The sequence below is a fragment of the Salvelinus sp. IW2-2015 genome, linkage group LG31 (assembly GCF_002910315.2).
Source record: "Salvelinus sp. IW2-2015 linkage group LG31, ASM291031v2, whole genome shotgun sequence".
Lineage (NCBI taxonomy): Eukaryota > Metazoa > Chordata > Actinopteri > Salmoniformes > Salmonidae > Salvelinus > Salvelinus sp. IW2-2015.
The window spans coordinates 2,210,081-2,227,094 of record NC_036870.1 but is presented as its reverse complement, the minus strand read 5'-3'; the positions used below and the strand labels follow the sequence as shown (position 1 = coordinate 2,227,094).

The 17,014-nt window shown below is 42.5% G+C and overlaps 1 long non-coding RNA gene across 1 annotated transcript in view; it reads right to left on the bottom strand.

The window, feature by feature from the left end:
- LOC111955416 (uncharacterized) overlaps nucleotides 1-16,797 on the bottom strand; it is a 51,949-nt gene extending 35,152 nt beyond the window's left edge. Inside the window, exon 1 of the long non-coding RNA XR_002876132.2 lies at nucleotides 16,720-16,797. This is a non-coding gene — a long non-coding RNA (uncharacterized lncRNA). The remainder of the gene's footprint in view (nucleotides 1-16,719) is intronic.
- Nucleotides 16,798-17,014: the final 217 nt, after the last annotated feature.

Here is a 17,014-nt window from a genome sequence, read left to right as displayed (position 1 = left end):
ATTTTCTGGATTTTTGTTTTAGATTCCGTCTCTCACAGTTGAAGTGTACCTATGATAAAAATTACAGACCTCTACATGCTTTGTAAGTAGGAAAACCTGCAAAATTGGCAGTGTATCAAATACTTGTTCTCCCCACTGTACGTATCGTGTCTTGAAATATGCAGACAGACAGATTAAAATTATGTTTACATTGTACTACTTCTGAAAGCCAACTTTCTAGCTCCGCTTGTAACTTTTGGACTTCACAGCATTCCCAGAAATCAAATCAAATTTTATTGGTCACATACACATGGTTAGCAGATGTTATTGTGAGTGTAGCGAAATGCTTATGCTTCTAGATCCGACAGTATCTAACAGGTAATATCTAACAATTRCACAACAAAACCTAATACACACAATCTAGTAAAGGAATGGGATGAGAATATATAAGTATAAAATATATGGATGAGCAGTGACAGAGCGGCTAAGATGCAATAGATAGTAAAGAATAGATAGTGAGGGATATAGAATATTCATATGAGATGAGTAATGCGAGATATGTAAACATTCTTAAAAGTGGTATTATTTGTATTTTAATTTATTATGGATCCCCATTAGCTGCTGTCAAAGCAGCAGCTACTCTTCCTCGGGTCCAGCAAAATGAAGGCAGTTTATACAATTTTAAAACATTACAATACATTCACAGATTTAACAGCACACTGTGTGCCCTCATGCCCTTACTCCACCACTACCACATATCTACAATACTAAATCCATGTGTATGTATAGTGCATATGTTATCGTGTGTGTGTGTGTGTGTGTATGCATGTGTCCGTGCCAATGTTTGTGTTGCATCATTAAAGTTACTAGTGTTCCATTTATTAAAGTGGCTAATGATACCAAGTATGTAGGTAGGCAGCCACCTCTCTGTGCTAGTGGTGGCTGTTTAACAATCTGATGGCCTTGAGATAGGAGCTGTTTTTCAATCTCTCTGTCCCAGCTTTGATGCACCTGTACTGACCTCGCCTTCTACATAGAAGCGGGGTGAGCAGATAGTGGCTCGGGTGGTTATTGTCCTTGATGATCTTCTTTGCCTTCCTGTGACATCGGGTGTTGTAGGTGTCCTAGAGGGCAGGTAGTTTGCCCCCAGTGATGCGTTGTGCAGACCGCACCACCCTCTTGAGAGCCTTGCGGTTGTGGGCGGTGCAGTTGCCGTACCAGGCGYTGATACAGCCCGTCAGGATGCTCTCAATTGTGCACCTGTAAAAGTTAGTGAGGGTTTCAGTGACAAGCCACATTTTTTCAGCCTCCTGAGGTTGAAGAGGCGCTGTTGCCCCTTCTTCACCACACTGTCTGTGTGGGTGGACCATTTCAGTTTGTCGGTGATATGTACACAGAGGAACTTAAAACTTTCCACATTCTCCACTGCTGTCCCGTTGATGTGGATAGGGGAGTGCTCCTTCTGCTGAAGTCCACGATCATCTCTTGTTTTGCTGACATTGAGTGAGAGGTTATTTTCCTGACACCACACTCTGAGGGCCCTCACCTCCTCCCTGTAGGCTGTCTCGTCGTTGTTGGTAATCAAGCCTACTACTCTAGTGTCGTCTGCAAACTTGATGACTGAGTTGGATGCGTGCATGGCCACGCAGTCGTGGGTGAACAGGGAGTACAGGAGAGGGCTGAGAACGCACCCTTGTGGGGCCCCAGTGTTGAGGATGAGTGGAGTGGAGATGTTGTTTCCTACCTTCACCACCTGGGGGCGACCCAGAAGTCCAGGACCCAGTTGCACAGGGCGGGGTCGAGACCCATGGTCTCAAGCTTAATGATGAGTTTGGAGGGTACTATGGTGTTGAATGCTGAGCTGTAGTCATTGAACAGCATTCTTACGTAGGTATTCTTCTTGTCCAGATGGGATAGGGCAGTGTGCAGGGTGATGGCGATTGCATCGTCTGTGGACCTATTTGGTCGGTGAGCAAATTGAAGTAGGTCTAGGGTGACAGGTAGGGTGGAAGTGATATCATCCTTGACAAGTCTCTCAAAGCACTTCATGATGACAGAATGAGTGCTACGGGGCGATAGTCATTTAGTTCAATTACCTTAGCTTTCTTGGGAACAGGAACAACGGTGGCCATCTTGAAGCATGTGGGGACAGCAGACTGGGATAGGGATTGATTATGATCATAAACACACCAGCTATCTGGTCTGCGCATGCTCCGAGGACGTGGCTAGGGATGCCGTCTGGGCCGGCAGCCTTGCGAGGATTAACACGTTTAAATGTTTTACTCACTTCGGCCACGGAGAAGGAGAGCCCACAGTCTTTGGTAGCGGGCCTCGTCGGTGGCACTGTGTTGTCCTCAATGCGAGCAAATAAGTTGTTTAATTTGTCTGGGAACAAGATGTCGATGTCCGTGACGGGGCTGGTACATGGAAAGCATGGATTATTGAGTCATTGTTAGTTTTACACTTAAGCTATAAAAATAAAGAGAGTTGCACACTATATATGTATATATAGTGGCTTGCGAGAGTATTCACCCCTTTAGCATTTTTCCTATTTTGTTGCCTTATAACCTGGAATTAAAATAGATTTTTTGCTCATTTGTATCATTTGATTTACACAACATGTCTACCACTTTGAAGATGCAAAATATTTTAGAATTGTGAAACAACAAGAAATATGACAAAAAAACAGAAAACTTGAGCGTGCATAACTATTCACCCCTCCCAAAGGAAATACTTTGTAGAGCCACCTTTTGCAGCAATTACAGTTGCAATCTCTTGGGGTATGTCTCTATAAGCTTGGCCCACCTAGCCATTGGGATTTTTTTCCCATTCTTCAAGGCAAAACTGCTCCAGCTCCTTCAAGTTGGATGGGTTCCGCTGGTGTACAGCAATCTTTAAGTTGTACCACAGATTCTCAATTGGATTCAGGTCTGGGCTTTGACTAGGCCATTCCAAGACATTTAAATGTTTCCCCTTAAAACATTTGAGTGTTGCTTTATCAGTATCATTGTCCTGCTGGAAGGTGAATCTCCGTCCCAGTCTCAAATCTCGTGAAGACTGAAACAGGTTTTCGTCAAGAATTTCCCTGTATTTAGCTCCATCCATCATTCCTTAAATTCTGACCAGTTTCCCAGTCCTTGCCGATGAAAAACATTCCCACAGCATGATGCTGCCACCACCATGCTTCACTGTGGGGATGTTGTTCTCAGGGTGATGGGAGGTGTTGGGTTTGCGCCAGACATAGCGTTTTCCTTGATGGCCAAAATGCTCAATTTTAGTCTCATCTAACCAGAGTACCTTCTTCCATTTGTTTGGAGAGTCTCCCACATGTCTTTTGGCGAACACCAAACGTGTTTGCTTATTTTTTTCTTGAAGCAATGGCTTTTTTTTGGGCCACTCTTCCGTAAAGCCCAGTCTGTGGAGTGTACGGCTTAAAGTGGTCCTATGGAGAAATATTCTAATCTCCGCTGTGTGACTTTGCAGCTCCTTCAGGGTTATCTTTGGTATTTTTGTTGCCTCTCTGATTAATGCCCTCCTTGCCTGGTCTGTGAGTTTTGGTGGGCAGCCCTCTCTTGGCAGGTTTGTTGTGGTGCCATATTCTTTCCATTTTTTATATGGATTTAAATGGTGCTCTGTGGGATGTTCAAAGTTTTGAATATTTTTTTATAACCCAACCCTGATCTGTACTTCTCCACAACTTTGTCTCTGACCTGTTTGGAGAGCTCTTTGGTCTTCGTGTTGCCACTTGCTTGGTGGTGACCCTTGCTTAGCGGTGTTGCAGACTCTGGGCCTTTCAGAACAGGTGTATATATACTGACATCATGTGACAGATCACGTGACACTTAAATTGCATACAGGTGGACTTTATTTAATGAATTATGTGACTTCTGAAGGGAACTGGTGGCAACAGATCTTATTTAGGGGCTTCATAGCAAAGGGGTGAATACATACAGTATGCGCACACCACTTTTCCGTTTTATTTTCTTATTTTTTTGGAAACAAGTAATTTTTTTCATTTCATTTCACGAATTTGGACTATTTTGTGTATGTCCATTACATGAAATCAAATAAATATAAATTTTAATTACAGGTTGTAATGCAACAAAATAGGAAAACATGCCAAGGGGGTGAATAATTTTGCAAGGCACTGTATACACTACAGTTCAAAAGTTTGGAGTCACTTAGAAATGTCCTTGTTTTTGAAAGAACATTTTTTGTCCATTTAAAATAAATCAAATTGATCAAGAAATACAGTGTAGACAGTGTTAATGTTATGAATGACTATTGTAGCTGGAAACGGCAGATTTTTATGGAATAACTACATAGGCGTACATAGGCCCATTATCAGCAACCATCACTCCTGTGTTCAATGGCACGTTGTGTTAGCTAATCCAAGTTTATAATTTTAAAAGGCAAATTTATCATTAGAAACCCCTTTTGTAATTATGTTAGCACAGCTGAAAACGGTTGTCTGATTAAAGAAGCAATAAAACTGGCCTTCTTTAGACTAGTTGAGTATCTGGAGCATCAGCATTTGTGGGTTCGATTACAGGCTCAAAATGGCCAGAACACAAATAGCTTTCTTCTGAAACCTGTCAGTCTATTCTTGTTCTGATAAATGAAGGCTTTTCCGTGTAAGATATTGCCAAGAAACTGAAGATCTCGTACAACGCTGTGTACTACTCCCTTCACAGAACAGCACAAACTGTCTCTAAACAGAATAGAAAGAGGAGTGTGAGGCCCCGGTGCACAACTGAGCAAGAGGACAAGTACATTAGAGTGTCTAGTTTGAGAAACAGACGCCTGACAAGTCCTCAACTGGCAGCTTCATTAAATGGTACCCGCCAAATACAAGTCTCAACGTCAACAGAGAGGAGGAGACTCCGGGATGCTGACCTTCTAGGCAGAGTTGCATGGAAAAAGCCATATCTCAGACTGGCCAATAAGAAGAAAAGTTTAAGATGGGAAAAAGAACACAGACACTGGACAGAGGAACTCTGCCTAGAAGGCCAGCATCCCAGAGTCGCCTCTACACTGTTGACGTTAAGACTGGTATTCTTCTTTCTATTTCTTGTGTGTTTTTGTTCTACTTCACTTTATTTTATAGTGATACTGATATTGATTACTGCATTGTTGGAAAAGAGCTTGCAAGAGAGGCATTTCACTGTACTTGTAGGCTAGCAAGTCATCGAAGTGAGCTTGATGATAAGGCAAGAGGTGTTTCGGCAACTTAGCTTGCGTTGATAAAAAGCAATTATCCTCTTTCCTGCTACCATTGGGTGGCTGGGGCCAAACTGGAGGCCCGCCAGGGGAAGCACTGAATCACTGTGACCCCTGGCCTTTATCCCATGGGGGAGAGCACTTCAGGCTGCATTTTCTTWAAAAAAAACAGTAATTGAACGCGTAGGACTGCGTGGGAAGAGCCCTTCAGCTGATCTGGGGTGTCCGCACTGACGCAGGTGAGGTGAGGAGGCATGTGTGAGGTGGGAGGGCCTCTGTCCTCATTTGTGTTGTCGAAGATGCCCTGGTTTATGCAATGTGTTCAGCCTCACACCCTCATCAGCCCTATCAGGTGATTTGTTGTTGTTGTTGCCGCCATAGCTCCAGCGTGGGCTATGTAAATGAGTCTTTGAATCCATGCTGGTTGGTTCTCGCCCACGTTGGACCTGTGGCTCATAGAGACCCATTAGAGGGCTGTTCCTAAGGACCTCGTGCCTTTCGGTGGAACCCTTGAGTTTGTCTGTGTCTTTAGGTAGAGAAATCCCTTAGGGCCAGATACGAACTTAGAGACACGAGTAAACTTGAAATTCGGGATAAATAGTATGCGACGACGTCAGTGAGAGTTGAGAGTGCAGGCTTCAAATTAGGATTCAGCCCTAAAGGATTCAGCTTAAAGGACAATATAATTCTTGAGACTTTTGATCACCTTTCATTTAACTGAGAAATCAGTCATGAGGGTCTAATTTGGGCCCTCATAGTTTACTAGTTTATGCAAGCCAGAGTCAAAGGTTGGGAAATGCTAACTATAGTTTGAGCTTGTTATCAACTACTACTGCCTCTTCCTCTCAGTTCTGCAGCAGTGAAAAAAATGTATTCACACGCTGACTCTAAGCATTACACTTAAGGTGTAATTCGCACAGAAGCGAATGGTTGAGGTTGGTAGTTTCCTGGTCCATGCTCTTCTCTGAAGACCAATACTTAGTAAGTGTCTATGAAAAGAACCGGCTAATTAGGCCTAGCTGTGCTTCCACCATGTCTGATGACACTCTGCCCAATCCATCAATCAAATGTATTTATAAAGCCCTTCTTACATCAGCTGATGTCACAAAGTGCTGTACAGAAACCCAGCCTAAAACCCCAAACAGCAAGCAATGCAGGTGTAGAAGCACGGTGGCTAGGAAAAACTCCCTAGAAAGGCCAGAACCTAGGAAGAAACCTAGAGAGGAACCAGGCTATGAGGGGTGGCCAGTCCTCTTCTGGCTGTGCCGGGTGGAGATTATAACAAAACATCCCTAGGATCGGTGCGTCACTTGAGTGGGTTGAGTCACTGATGTGGTCTTCCTGTCTGGGTTGGTGCCCCCCCTTGGGTTGTGCCGTGGCGGAGATCTTTGTGGGCTATACTCGGCCTTGTCTCAGGATGGTAAGTTGGTGGTTGAAGTTATCCCTCTAGTGGTGTGGGGGCTGAGCTTTGGCAAAGTGGGTGGGGTTATATCCTGCCTGTTTGGCCCTGTCTGGGGGTATCATCGGATGGGGCCACAGTGTCTCCTGACCCCTCCTGTCTCAGCCACCAGTATTTATGCTGCAGTAGTTTATGTGTCGGGGGTGCTAGGGTCGGTCGGTTATATCTGGAGTATTTCTCCTGTCTTATCCGGTGTCCTGTGTGAATTTAAGTATGCTCTCTCTAATTCTCTCTCTCTTTCTTTCTTTCTTTCTCTCTCTCGGAGGACCTGAGCCCTAGGACCATACCTCAGGACTACCTGGCATGATGACTCCTTGCTGTCCCCAGTCCACCTGGCCATGCTGCTGCTCCAGTTTCAACTGTTCTGCCTGTTGGCTATGAAACCCTGACCTGTTCACCGGACATGCTACCTGTCCCAGACCTGCTGTTTTCAACTCTCTAGAGACAGCAGGAGCGGTAGAGATACTCTCAATGATCGACTATGAAAAGCCAACTGACATTTCCTCCTGAGGTGCTGACCTGTTGCACCCTCGACAACTACTGTGATTATTATTATTTGACTATGCTGGTCATTTATGAACATTTTAACATCCAAGGTCCAAGGCCAAGTAACCGAAACACCAAATGGAAGGAAACTGACAATTACCTACCAAGTGCAAATCACAGAGCTGACAAAAAAACAATTATTTTCAAATACTCAATTGCCTCAAAGCCTTGAAAGTGCAGGAAGCCGAGTCACACCAAGCTTAACCATGTTAAACTCCATGCCATTTCTCATTACATGGTATCTTGCTCATGCACTTGGGAATACTTGTGACTCTAAAACCTTATACCAAAGACAGACCCCAGGGGTGCAATAGAAGATTTGTCTATGTTATATTTATGTTGATCGGGGCCAGTAGGAAGGKTTGACTTTGGAAGTCCTCAACACTCAACACTCCTTCAGGCTGAGACTGAATTTAGTGGTTTGTTAAAATCAATGGAGTGCTCAGTGTGGATTTGTACCCTTCATAGACGGCCTTTTACATAATCACCTTTAATGCAATTATGTTAGTGTAAATTAGGGTGTTCAAGGCCAGTTTCCCAGACACAGATTAAGCACATATTCCTGGACTAAAAAGTACTTTCAAAGGATATTACTTTATTAATAACATTGTTATGATATCATTATAACATTATTAGATTGTAATAACTCGCCATAATTCAGTAAAACACTCCTATTTAGCCCTGCAGCAGTTTCAGTTGAAGTAAGTGGACATTGTGAGGAGCTGTGTATAGTGTGACCAAAACACAACATTAAATTTGCTATTTTGTGTGTGTTTTCGGATTGTTTGTAACTTCTTTTTAGACATAATGTTGCTGCTACCGTCTCTCATGACCGAAAAGAGCTTCTGGACATCAGAACAGCTATTACTCACCTCAAACTGGACAAAGATTTTTTCTTTAATGAGTCTAATGTGAAGGATATACTGCTTTTCCGAGACCCAAATCCCTGTCATTTGCATGAAGAATAGACGGAAATACAGGGGGCAGAGATCGGGAGGCCTTGTGAGAATTCGCAGGCGAGTGGGTAACCCGCCTCTACCATCCGTTCTATTGGCCAACGTGCAATCACTGGAGAATAAACTGGATGATCTCCGTTCGAGACTATCCTACCATGGGACATTAAAAACGGCTAAATCTTATGCTTCACAGAGTCGTGGCTGAACGACGACACGGATAATATACAGTTGGCTGGGTTTTCCGTTGTAAGCAGTCGATGTTATTCTTCAATAACACAGACCCCAAAGGGAGAAAAATATATTTATTCAAAGAGAACAAATCAGATTTGTTATGCTGGAAACTGTATGGTAGATTCTTCCCTGTTCTCAGTGTTTTCTCCAGTGAACAAAGTGTCAGGATGTTGTTTATACTCAAGCCTAGCCTGTGGTTGACCAATTAGAATTCCATGCAATACAATTGTGCCAATGGCCAAATATCCCGTTTCAGGCGCAATGTATAGACAATTTGGACCAATGGGAACTTGCCGCATGTAGCTATGAGTCCCGGACTGGAACCCTAACACATATTCTAAACAGATGTTACACTGAAAAACAACCGTGTCCCTGACTCATTAATCTTCAGTTCCCCATTACAGAAAAACTTGTGCATTTATCTTGAAATTTTCTTACACCGTGCATCGGCAGGACAGAACAGCTACATCTGGAAAGACGAGGGGTGGGGGTGTGCGTCTATATGTCAATAACAGCTGATGCGCAGTGTCTAATATTAAGGAAGTCTCGAGGTATTGCTCGCCTGAGGTAGAGTACATCATGATAAGCTGTAGACCACACTACCCACCAAGAGAGTTCTATATATTTTTTGTAGCAGTCTATTTACCACCACAAACCGATGCTGGCACTAAGACCGCACTCAGTATAAGGCCATAAGCAAACAAGAAAATGCTCACCTAACCCCTCACGAAGTGGCACTTCTAGTGGCCGGGGACTTTAATGCAGGCAAACGTAAATCCGTTTTACCTAATTTCTACCAGTATGTCACAAGTGCAACCAGAGGGAAAAAAACTCTAGACCGCCTTTACCCCACATACAAAGCTCTCCCTCGCCCTCCATTTGGCAAATCGGACCATAATTCTATCCTCCTGATTCCTGCTTACAAGCAAAAACTAAATCAGGAGGTACCAGTGACTCGTTCAATACGGAAGTGGTCAGATGATGCGGATGCTACGCTACAAGACTGTTTTTCTAGCACAGAACTGGAATATGTTCTGYGATTCATCCAAGGGCATTGAGAAGTATACCACCTCTGTCACCGGCTTCATCAATAAGTGCATCAAAGACATTGTCCCCACAGTGACCGTACATACATACCCCAACCAAAAGCCATGGATTACAGGCAACATCCACACRGGACTAAAGGCTTGAGCTGCCTCTTTCAAGGAGTGGGACACTAATCCGGACGCTTATAAGAACGAACCATCAAACAGGCAAAGCATCAATACAGGACTAAGATTGAATCCTACTATACCGGCTCTGACCGTCGTCGGATATGGCAGGGTTTGCACACTATTACAGACTACAAAGGGAAACCCAGCTACGAGGTGCCCAGTGACGTGAGCCTACCAGACAAGCTAAATGCCTTTTATGCTCGCTTCGAGGTAAGCAACACTGAAGCATACATGAGAGCACCAGCTGTTCCAGACGACTGTGTGATCACGCTCTCCATAACCGATGTGAGCAAGACCTTTAACTTCTCTGGGGCAGGTGCATAGCCAGGGAAAATACAGCGAGCCATATTCAAATAACATGATATAAAAATCWAACTTTCATTATATCACACATGTAAGATACCAAATTAAAGCTACACTCATTGTGAATCCAGCCAACATGTCAGATTTCAAAAAAGCTTTTCGGCAAAAGCATAAGATGCTATTATCTGATYATATCACATCAGTAAACAAACAGAGTAGCATATTTCAACACTGCAAGCACGACACAAAACGCAGAAATAAAATATAAATCATACCTTACCTTTGACGAAATTATTTTGTTGGCACTCCAATATGTCCCATAAACATCACAAATGGTCCTTTTGTTCGATTAATTCCGTCGATATATATCCAAAATGTCAAWTTATTTGGACCGTTTCATCCAGAAAAACACAGCTTCCAACTTTCGCCAAGTCACTACAAWATATATCAAAAGTTACATGTAAATTTACCAAAACATTTCAAACTACTTTTGTCATACAACGTTAGGTATTTTTAAACGTTAATAATCGATCAATTTGAAGACGGGATGATCTGTGTTCAATACAAAACGAAACCAAACTGACGCAACTTTTTTCATAACGTGACTCTCTCCAAAAATGTACTTCATGTGACCCTCATTTACGATAGCCCTACTTCTTCACTACACAAAGGAATAACCTCAACCGATTTCCAAGGACTGGTGACATCCAGTGGAAGTGGTAGGAACTGCAAGCAAGTCCATTAGAAATCTGGTGTCCTTAAAAAAACCTAATTGAATAGACAGTGACATCAAAAAAATACAAATTCTGAATGGTTTGTCCTCAGGGTTTTGCCTGCTACATAAGTTCTGTTATTCTCACAGACATGATTCAAACAGTTTTAGAAGTGTGTTTTCTATCCAAATCTACTAATAATGCATATCTTATATTCTGGGGATGAGTAGCAAGCAGTTGAATTTTGGCATGCTATTTTTCCCAAAAGTGAAAAAGCTGCCCCCTGCCCTCAAGAAGTTAAACAGGTCAACATTCACAAGGCAGCGGGGCTAGACAGATTACCAGGAGGTGTACTCAGAGCATGCGCGGACCAACTTGTAAGTGTCTTCACTGACATATTCAACCTCTCCCTGACCGAGTCTGTAATACCTACATGTTTCAAGCAGACCACCATAGTCCCTGTGCCCAAGAAAGTGAAAGTAACCTGCCTAAATGACTACTGCACCTACCCCATGAAGTGCTTTGAAAGGCTGGTCATGGCTAACATCAACACCATCATCCCGGAAAACCCTTGACCCACTCCAATTCAGATACTACCCCAACAGATCCAAAGATAATGCAAATCTCAATTGCACTCAACACTGCCCTTTCCCACCTGGACAAAAGGAACACCTATGTGAGAATGCTGTTCATTGACTACAGCTCAGCGTTCAAAACCATAATGCCCACACAGCTCATCARTAAGCTAAGGACCCTTGGACTAAACCCCTCCCTCTGCAACTGGATCCTGGACTTCCTGACAGGCCGCCCCCAGGTGGTAAGGGTAGGCAACAACATATTCTCAATACAGGGGCACCTCAAGGGTGCGTGCTTAGTCCCCTTCTTAGTACTCCCTGTTCACCCACGACTGCGTGGCCAAGCAGGACTCCAACACCATCATTAAGTTTGCTGACGACACAACAGTGCCAGGACAACAACCTCTCCCTCAACGTGAGCAAGACAAAGGCGGTGATCGTGGACTACAGGAAAAGGAGGGCCAAACACGCCCCCATTCACATCGACGGGCTGTAGTGGAGCGGGTCAAGAGATTCAAGTTCCCTAGTGTTCACATCACGAACAAACTATCATGGTCTAAACACACTAAGACAGTTGTAAAGAGGGCACGACAGCACCTTTCCCCCACAGGAGACTGAAAAGATTTGGCATGGGTCCCTTATATCCTCAAAGTTCTACAGCTGCACTATCGAGAGCATCCTGACCGGTTGCATCACTGCCTGGTATGGCAACTGCTCGGCATTCAACCGTAAGGCACTACAGAGGGTAATGCATACGTCCCAGTACATCACTGGGCCAAGGACCTATATACTAGACGGTGTCAGAGGAAAYCCCAAAAWWWTTTCAAAGACTCCAGTCACCCAAATCATACTGTTCTCTCTGCTACCACATGGAAAGCGGTACCGGAGCGCCAAATCTAGGTCCAAAAGGCTCCTATGGCTGCAGTTGCAGTTTTGAGTAGCTTGGATGAAAGGTGCCCAGAGGTGCCCATAGTACACTGCCTGCTCCTCAGTCCCAGTTGCTAATATATGCATATTATTATTACTATTGGATAGAAAACACTCTGAAGTTTCTAAAACTGTTTGAATGATGTCTGTGAGTATAATATAACTCATATGGCAGGCAAAAACTTGAGAAGAAATCCAAACAGGAAGTGGGAAATCTGAGGTTGGTCGATTTTCAACCCAGCCCCTATTGAATACACAGCGGGATATGGATCTGTTTGCACTTCCTACGGCTTCCACTAGACGTCAACAGTCTGTAGAACCTTGTCTGATGCCTCTACTGTGAAGTGGGGCCGAAGGAGACAGGAATTAGTCAGGTCTATCATGACCTGACCATGCTCTGACCATGCGCGTTCACATGAGAGTTAGCTCTGTTCCATCGCACATCTGAAGTCAATGTAATTCTCCGGTTGGAACGTTACTGAAGATTTATGTTAAAAACATTCTAAAGATTGATTCCATACATCGTTTGACATGTTTCTACTGACTGTTACGGAACTTTTTGACATTTCGTCTGCTTTTAGTGAACGCGCTTCCTGACTTTGGATTTGTTTACCAAACACACTAACAAAAATAACTATTTGGACATAAATGGACATTACCGAACAAAACAAACATTTGTGGAAGTGGGAGTCCTGGGAGTGCATTCCGATGAAGATCAGCAAAGGTAAGTGAAGATTTATAATGCTTTTTATGAGTTTTGTTGACTGCACAATTTGGCGGGTAACTGTATGGCTTCCTTTTGTGGCTGAACGCTGTTCTCAGATTATTGAATATTGTGCTTTTGCCGTAAATCTTTTTGAAATCTGACACAGCGGTTGCATTAAGAACAAGTGTATCTTTAATTCTATGTAAAACATGTATCTTTCATCAAAGTTTATGATGAGTATTTATGTTATTTGACGTGGCTCTGCAATTTCTACGGATATTTTGGAGTCATTTCTGAACATGGCGCCAATGTAAACTGAGGTTTTTGYATATAAATATGAACTTTATCGAACAAAACATATATGTATTGTGTAACATGAAGTCCTATGAGTATCATCTGATGAAGATCATCAAAGGTTAGTGAATCATTTGATCTCTTTTTCTGCTTTTTGTGACTCCTGTCTTTGGCTGGAAAAATTACTATGTTTGTCTGTGATTTTGCGGTGACCTAACATAATCGCTTGTGGTGCTTTCGCTGTAAAGCCTATTTGAAATCGGACACTTTGGTGGGATTAACAACAAGATTACCTTTAAAATAGTATAAGATACATGTATGTTTGAGGAATTTTAATTATGAGATTTGTTTGAATTTGGCGCCCTGCACTTTCACTGGCTGTTGTCATATCGATCCCGTTAACGGGATTGCAGCCATAAGAAGTTATTAACAGCTTCTATCCCCTAGCCATAAAACAGCTGAACAATTAATCCAATGGCTACACGGACTATTTACATTGACCCCCTCCCTTTTGTTTACACTACTGCCACTCAATGTTTATTATCTATGCATAGTCACTTTACCCCTACCTACATGTACAAATTACCTCGACTAACCTGTACATTGACTCGGTACCGGTAGCCCCGGTATACTGCCTCGTTAATGTAATTTTATTGTGTTACTTTTTATAATTTTTTTACTTTTAGTTTATTTAGGTGAACTGCGTTGTGAGTTAATAGCTTGTAAGTAAGCATTTTATGGTAAGGTCTACAGCTGTTGTGACAAATATGATTTGATTGCACTCACTCTGGACATTTAACTGTGATGTCTGAATCTTGAAAAACAACATCTTCAGTAAACATTTGACAATATCCACTCCCAATCCCTGTGTCATTTCTAAAACGTAGTTCTAAAAATATGACTAGTAATTTGTGTATGTGAGTATGTAATTGAAATGTGTAATCATGAATAAATACCACAGTGATAGCAGAACAAAAACAAGTCATCCCTCCTGCTGGTCTTTGGCCCTGGAGACAATGKGACGTCCAATTACCTCTGCTTATTCGTCATCATTAGCAACGGTTACCATACCATTATTGCAGTTTAAAGACAACTACCAATCATACTAGTTCACACTTCCTCAAATAGCCTGGCTATGAATCATATTTGAGACATTGTAAATCAATCAATTACTTTATTTGTAGAATACAAGTGAATGACGTGTTTAAAAAAATATATCTGTGTTCCCCCTCACCCATTTTAAAATGTCAGAAGTAAAGAATATCTTTAAAGTCAGTGAAAGTTGAATTATCACTGACATACTGACATAGATTTTTCACATACTCAACACAAAAAAAGAACCCCAACAAACAGAACAGTTTGAGTTTACTTCTGAAATAATTGCAGCCTTTTGCTTCCCAATGGACATAACATGTGAACACTTTTATTGTTCTGCTCTTTCACTTGATTACTATTGGCAATAAACTGTACATTGTTCTGCTCTCACGATGTGTGTGGGGTTCAACACTTGGCAGTGTCACGGCCGTCGTCGGAAGGAGACCAAGGTGCAGCGTGGTGAGCGTACATTTTCTTTTATTATTGTAAATGTCGCCAACAAAACAAGAAACGAAGAAACAACTGTGAAGCTTAACAGGGSTATAGTGCCACTAACAAAGATAACTACCCACAACTAAGGTGGAAAAACAGGCTGCCTAAGTATGATTGGGAATCAGAGACAACGATAGACAGCTGTCCCTGATTGAGAACCATACCCGGCCAAAACATAGAAACAGAAAACATAGAAATAAAGAAACTAGAAATGCCCACCCTAGTCACACTCTGGCCTAACCAAAATAGAGAATAAAAGCCTCTCTATGGCCAGGGRGGTACAGTACCCCCCGGACTGGGGACCCTAGCCGTAGGCCCCGGACTGGAGGCAGGAGTGCCATTTGGAATCTTTAGTGAAAGCAATTTGTAAAACTGTAAAATACAGAATAAAGAAAATATTATTAGAAAAGGTTCTGCACACATTCACATAATATCAATGAATACAAATAATGAATAGCTTGGAATACAGTATGAATATGGCATTTGTGCATACGCTAACCCTCACAGGCTAACAATAAAGCCTAGCTAGCCAGTACAAAAATGACATAAAGCATACCACCCTGCATCTGACTGCCTGCTTGCTTCTGAAGCTAACCAGGGTTGGTCCTGGTCAGTCCCTGGATGGYAGACCAGATGCTGCTGGAAGTGGTGTTGGAGGGCCAGTAGGAAGCACCCTTTCCTCTGGTCTAAAAAAAAAAAAATCCCAATGTCCTAGGGCAGTGATTGGGGACATTGCCCTGTGTAGGGTGCCGTCTTTCGGAATGGATGTTAAACGGGTGTTATGACTCTCTGTGGTCACTAAAGATCCCGTGGCACTTATCAAACCAGGCTGACTACACCGCTCGTGTCGTGTGCGCAAAATAAATGTAGAAATCTATGTTATTCAATTATTGCCACCACACTGCCTGCGCGCGCCAATGAGCGTCTGCGTTGCCAAAGGCTAAAATAGAAATCCGTTCTATTTCTGACGCAGATCGCACTGCAAGTCCTGCCTCTCCCATCTCCTCATTGGTTTATAGAAGCAATACCCACGTGGGTGACTGAAAGACAAACAAGGTCTGTGGCGGAAATGCACCTAATTTATGAAAGTTGCCAATCGCAATATAAAGTCAAGAGAAGAAAAAGCCTGGAAGGAAGAGAGATGACTAGAAACGATTCGGTTGACCGTTTTATGTGTGGATTAATTAGCGGAGTAGAGGACCTTGTGCATTTCAGATAAAATAACAACTCAATGTTTATATCCCAGTACAAATTAGCTAGCAACAGCAAACTAGCTAAATAGGACAAATTTGCTAGCAAGTMCAAGCTAACTAGCTAAATTGCCATAAATGTTTATTCAACCGGTCCCCAAATTAATATCATTGGTTCAGAGTWTGTATTGATATTTTAACCTGCATGTCGTGATCGCGTTTGGTGTGGGGGGACAAAATAKATMTATGCACGATGGCGCAGGATGGCGCACGCGGGCAGCCGMTTTGGGTTCGGTGTAATAGTAGGGGTGTTAACCCCGGTGTCCTGGCTAAATTCCCAAGCTGTCCCTCATACCATCATGGCTACTTAATCATCCTCTGCTTACAATTGGCTCATTCATCCCTCTCCCCTGTAACTGTTCCCCAGGTCATTGCTGTAAATGAGAATGTCTTCTCAGTCAATTTACTCGTTAAAATAACTGTTAAATAAAAAAAGACAGAAATTGTGCCACTTTAAATTACACTTACATGAATGCACAAACTATGCATACATAATTGCAAGGGTATAATCTTGTAAGTAAAGGATAGCTAAACTCTTGAATTAGCTAGGTACATTACAAACACAGAAGCTAAGTTACATAGCTAGCAGYGTAACAGTCAATGCAATCCCTATTTGGATAYTTAGCACCCATTAGCTTAGCATTATCGCAACTTAAAAGGCTATAAATAAACCTGTAAAAACTTAAATCTTCCAGAAAGCACAGCTTGAATTAACAAAAACATGTACTAATGACTCAAAAACAAAAGGTGCCTACTTACAGACTTATCTTTATCCAGGGCCTAGRAAGTAAGAAAGATGGAGCTTGTCTGTATGTTGCTGTTCTTCAGATTGCTTGTAGTGGGAATGACCTCTGAACAGGAAGTTAGCTGATTTAAAGCTACAGTAGCCAGCTTCGCCACTAGATGACAGTGTAGAACTATAAAGCACTATAATACTACTGTATTACCGCTCTTGTATTCAAGGACAAGAACAGGATGGCACAARTTTTTGCTCTTCCCGTTTTCTTTTGAGTTTTCTGCAGGTTACACATTTATGGATCACACTGGATACCAG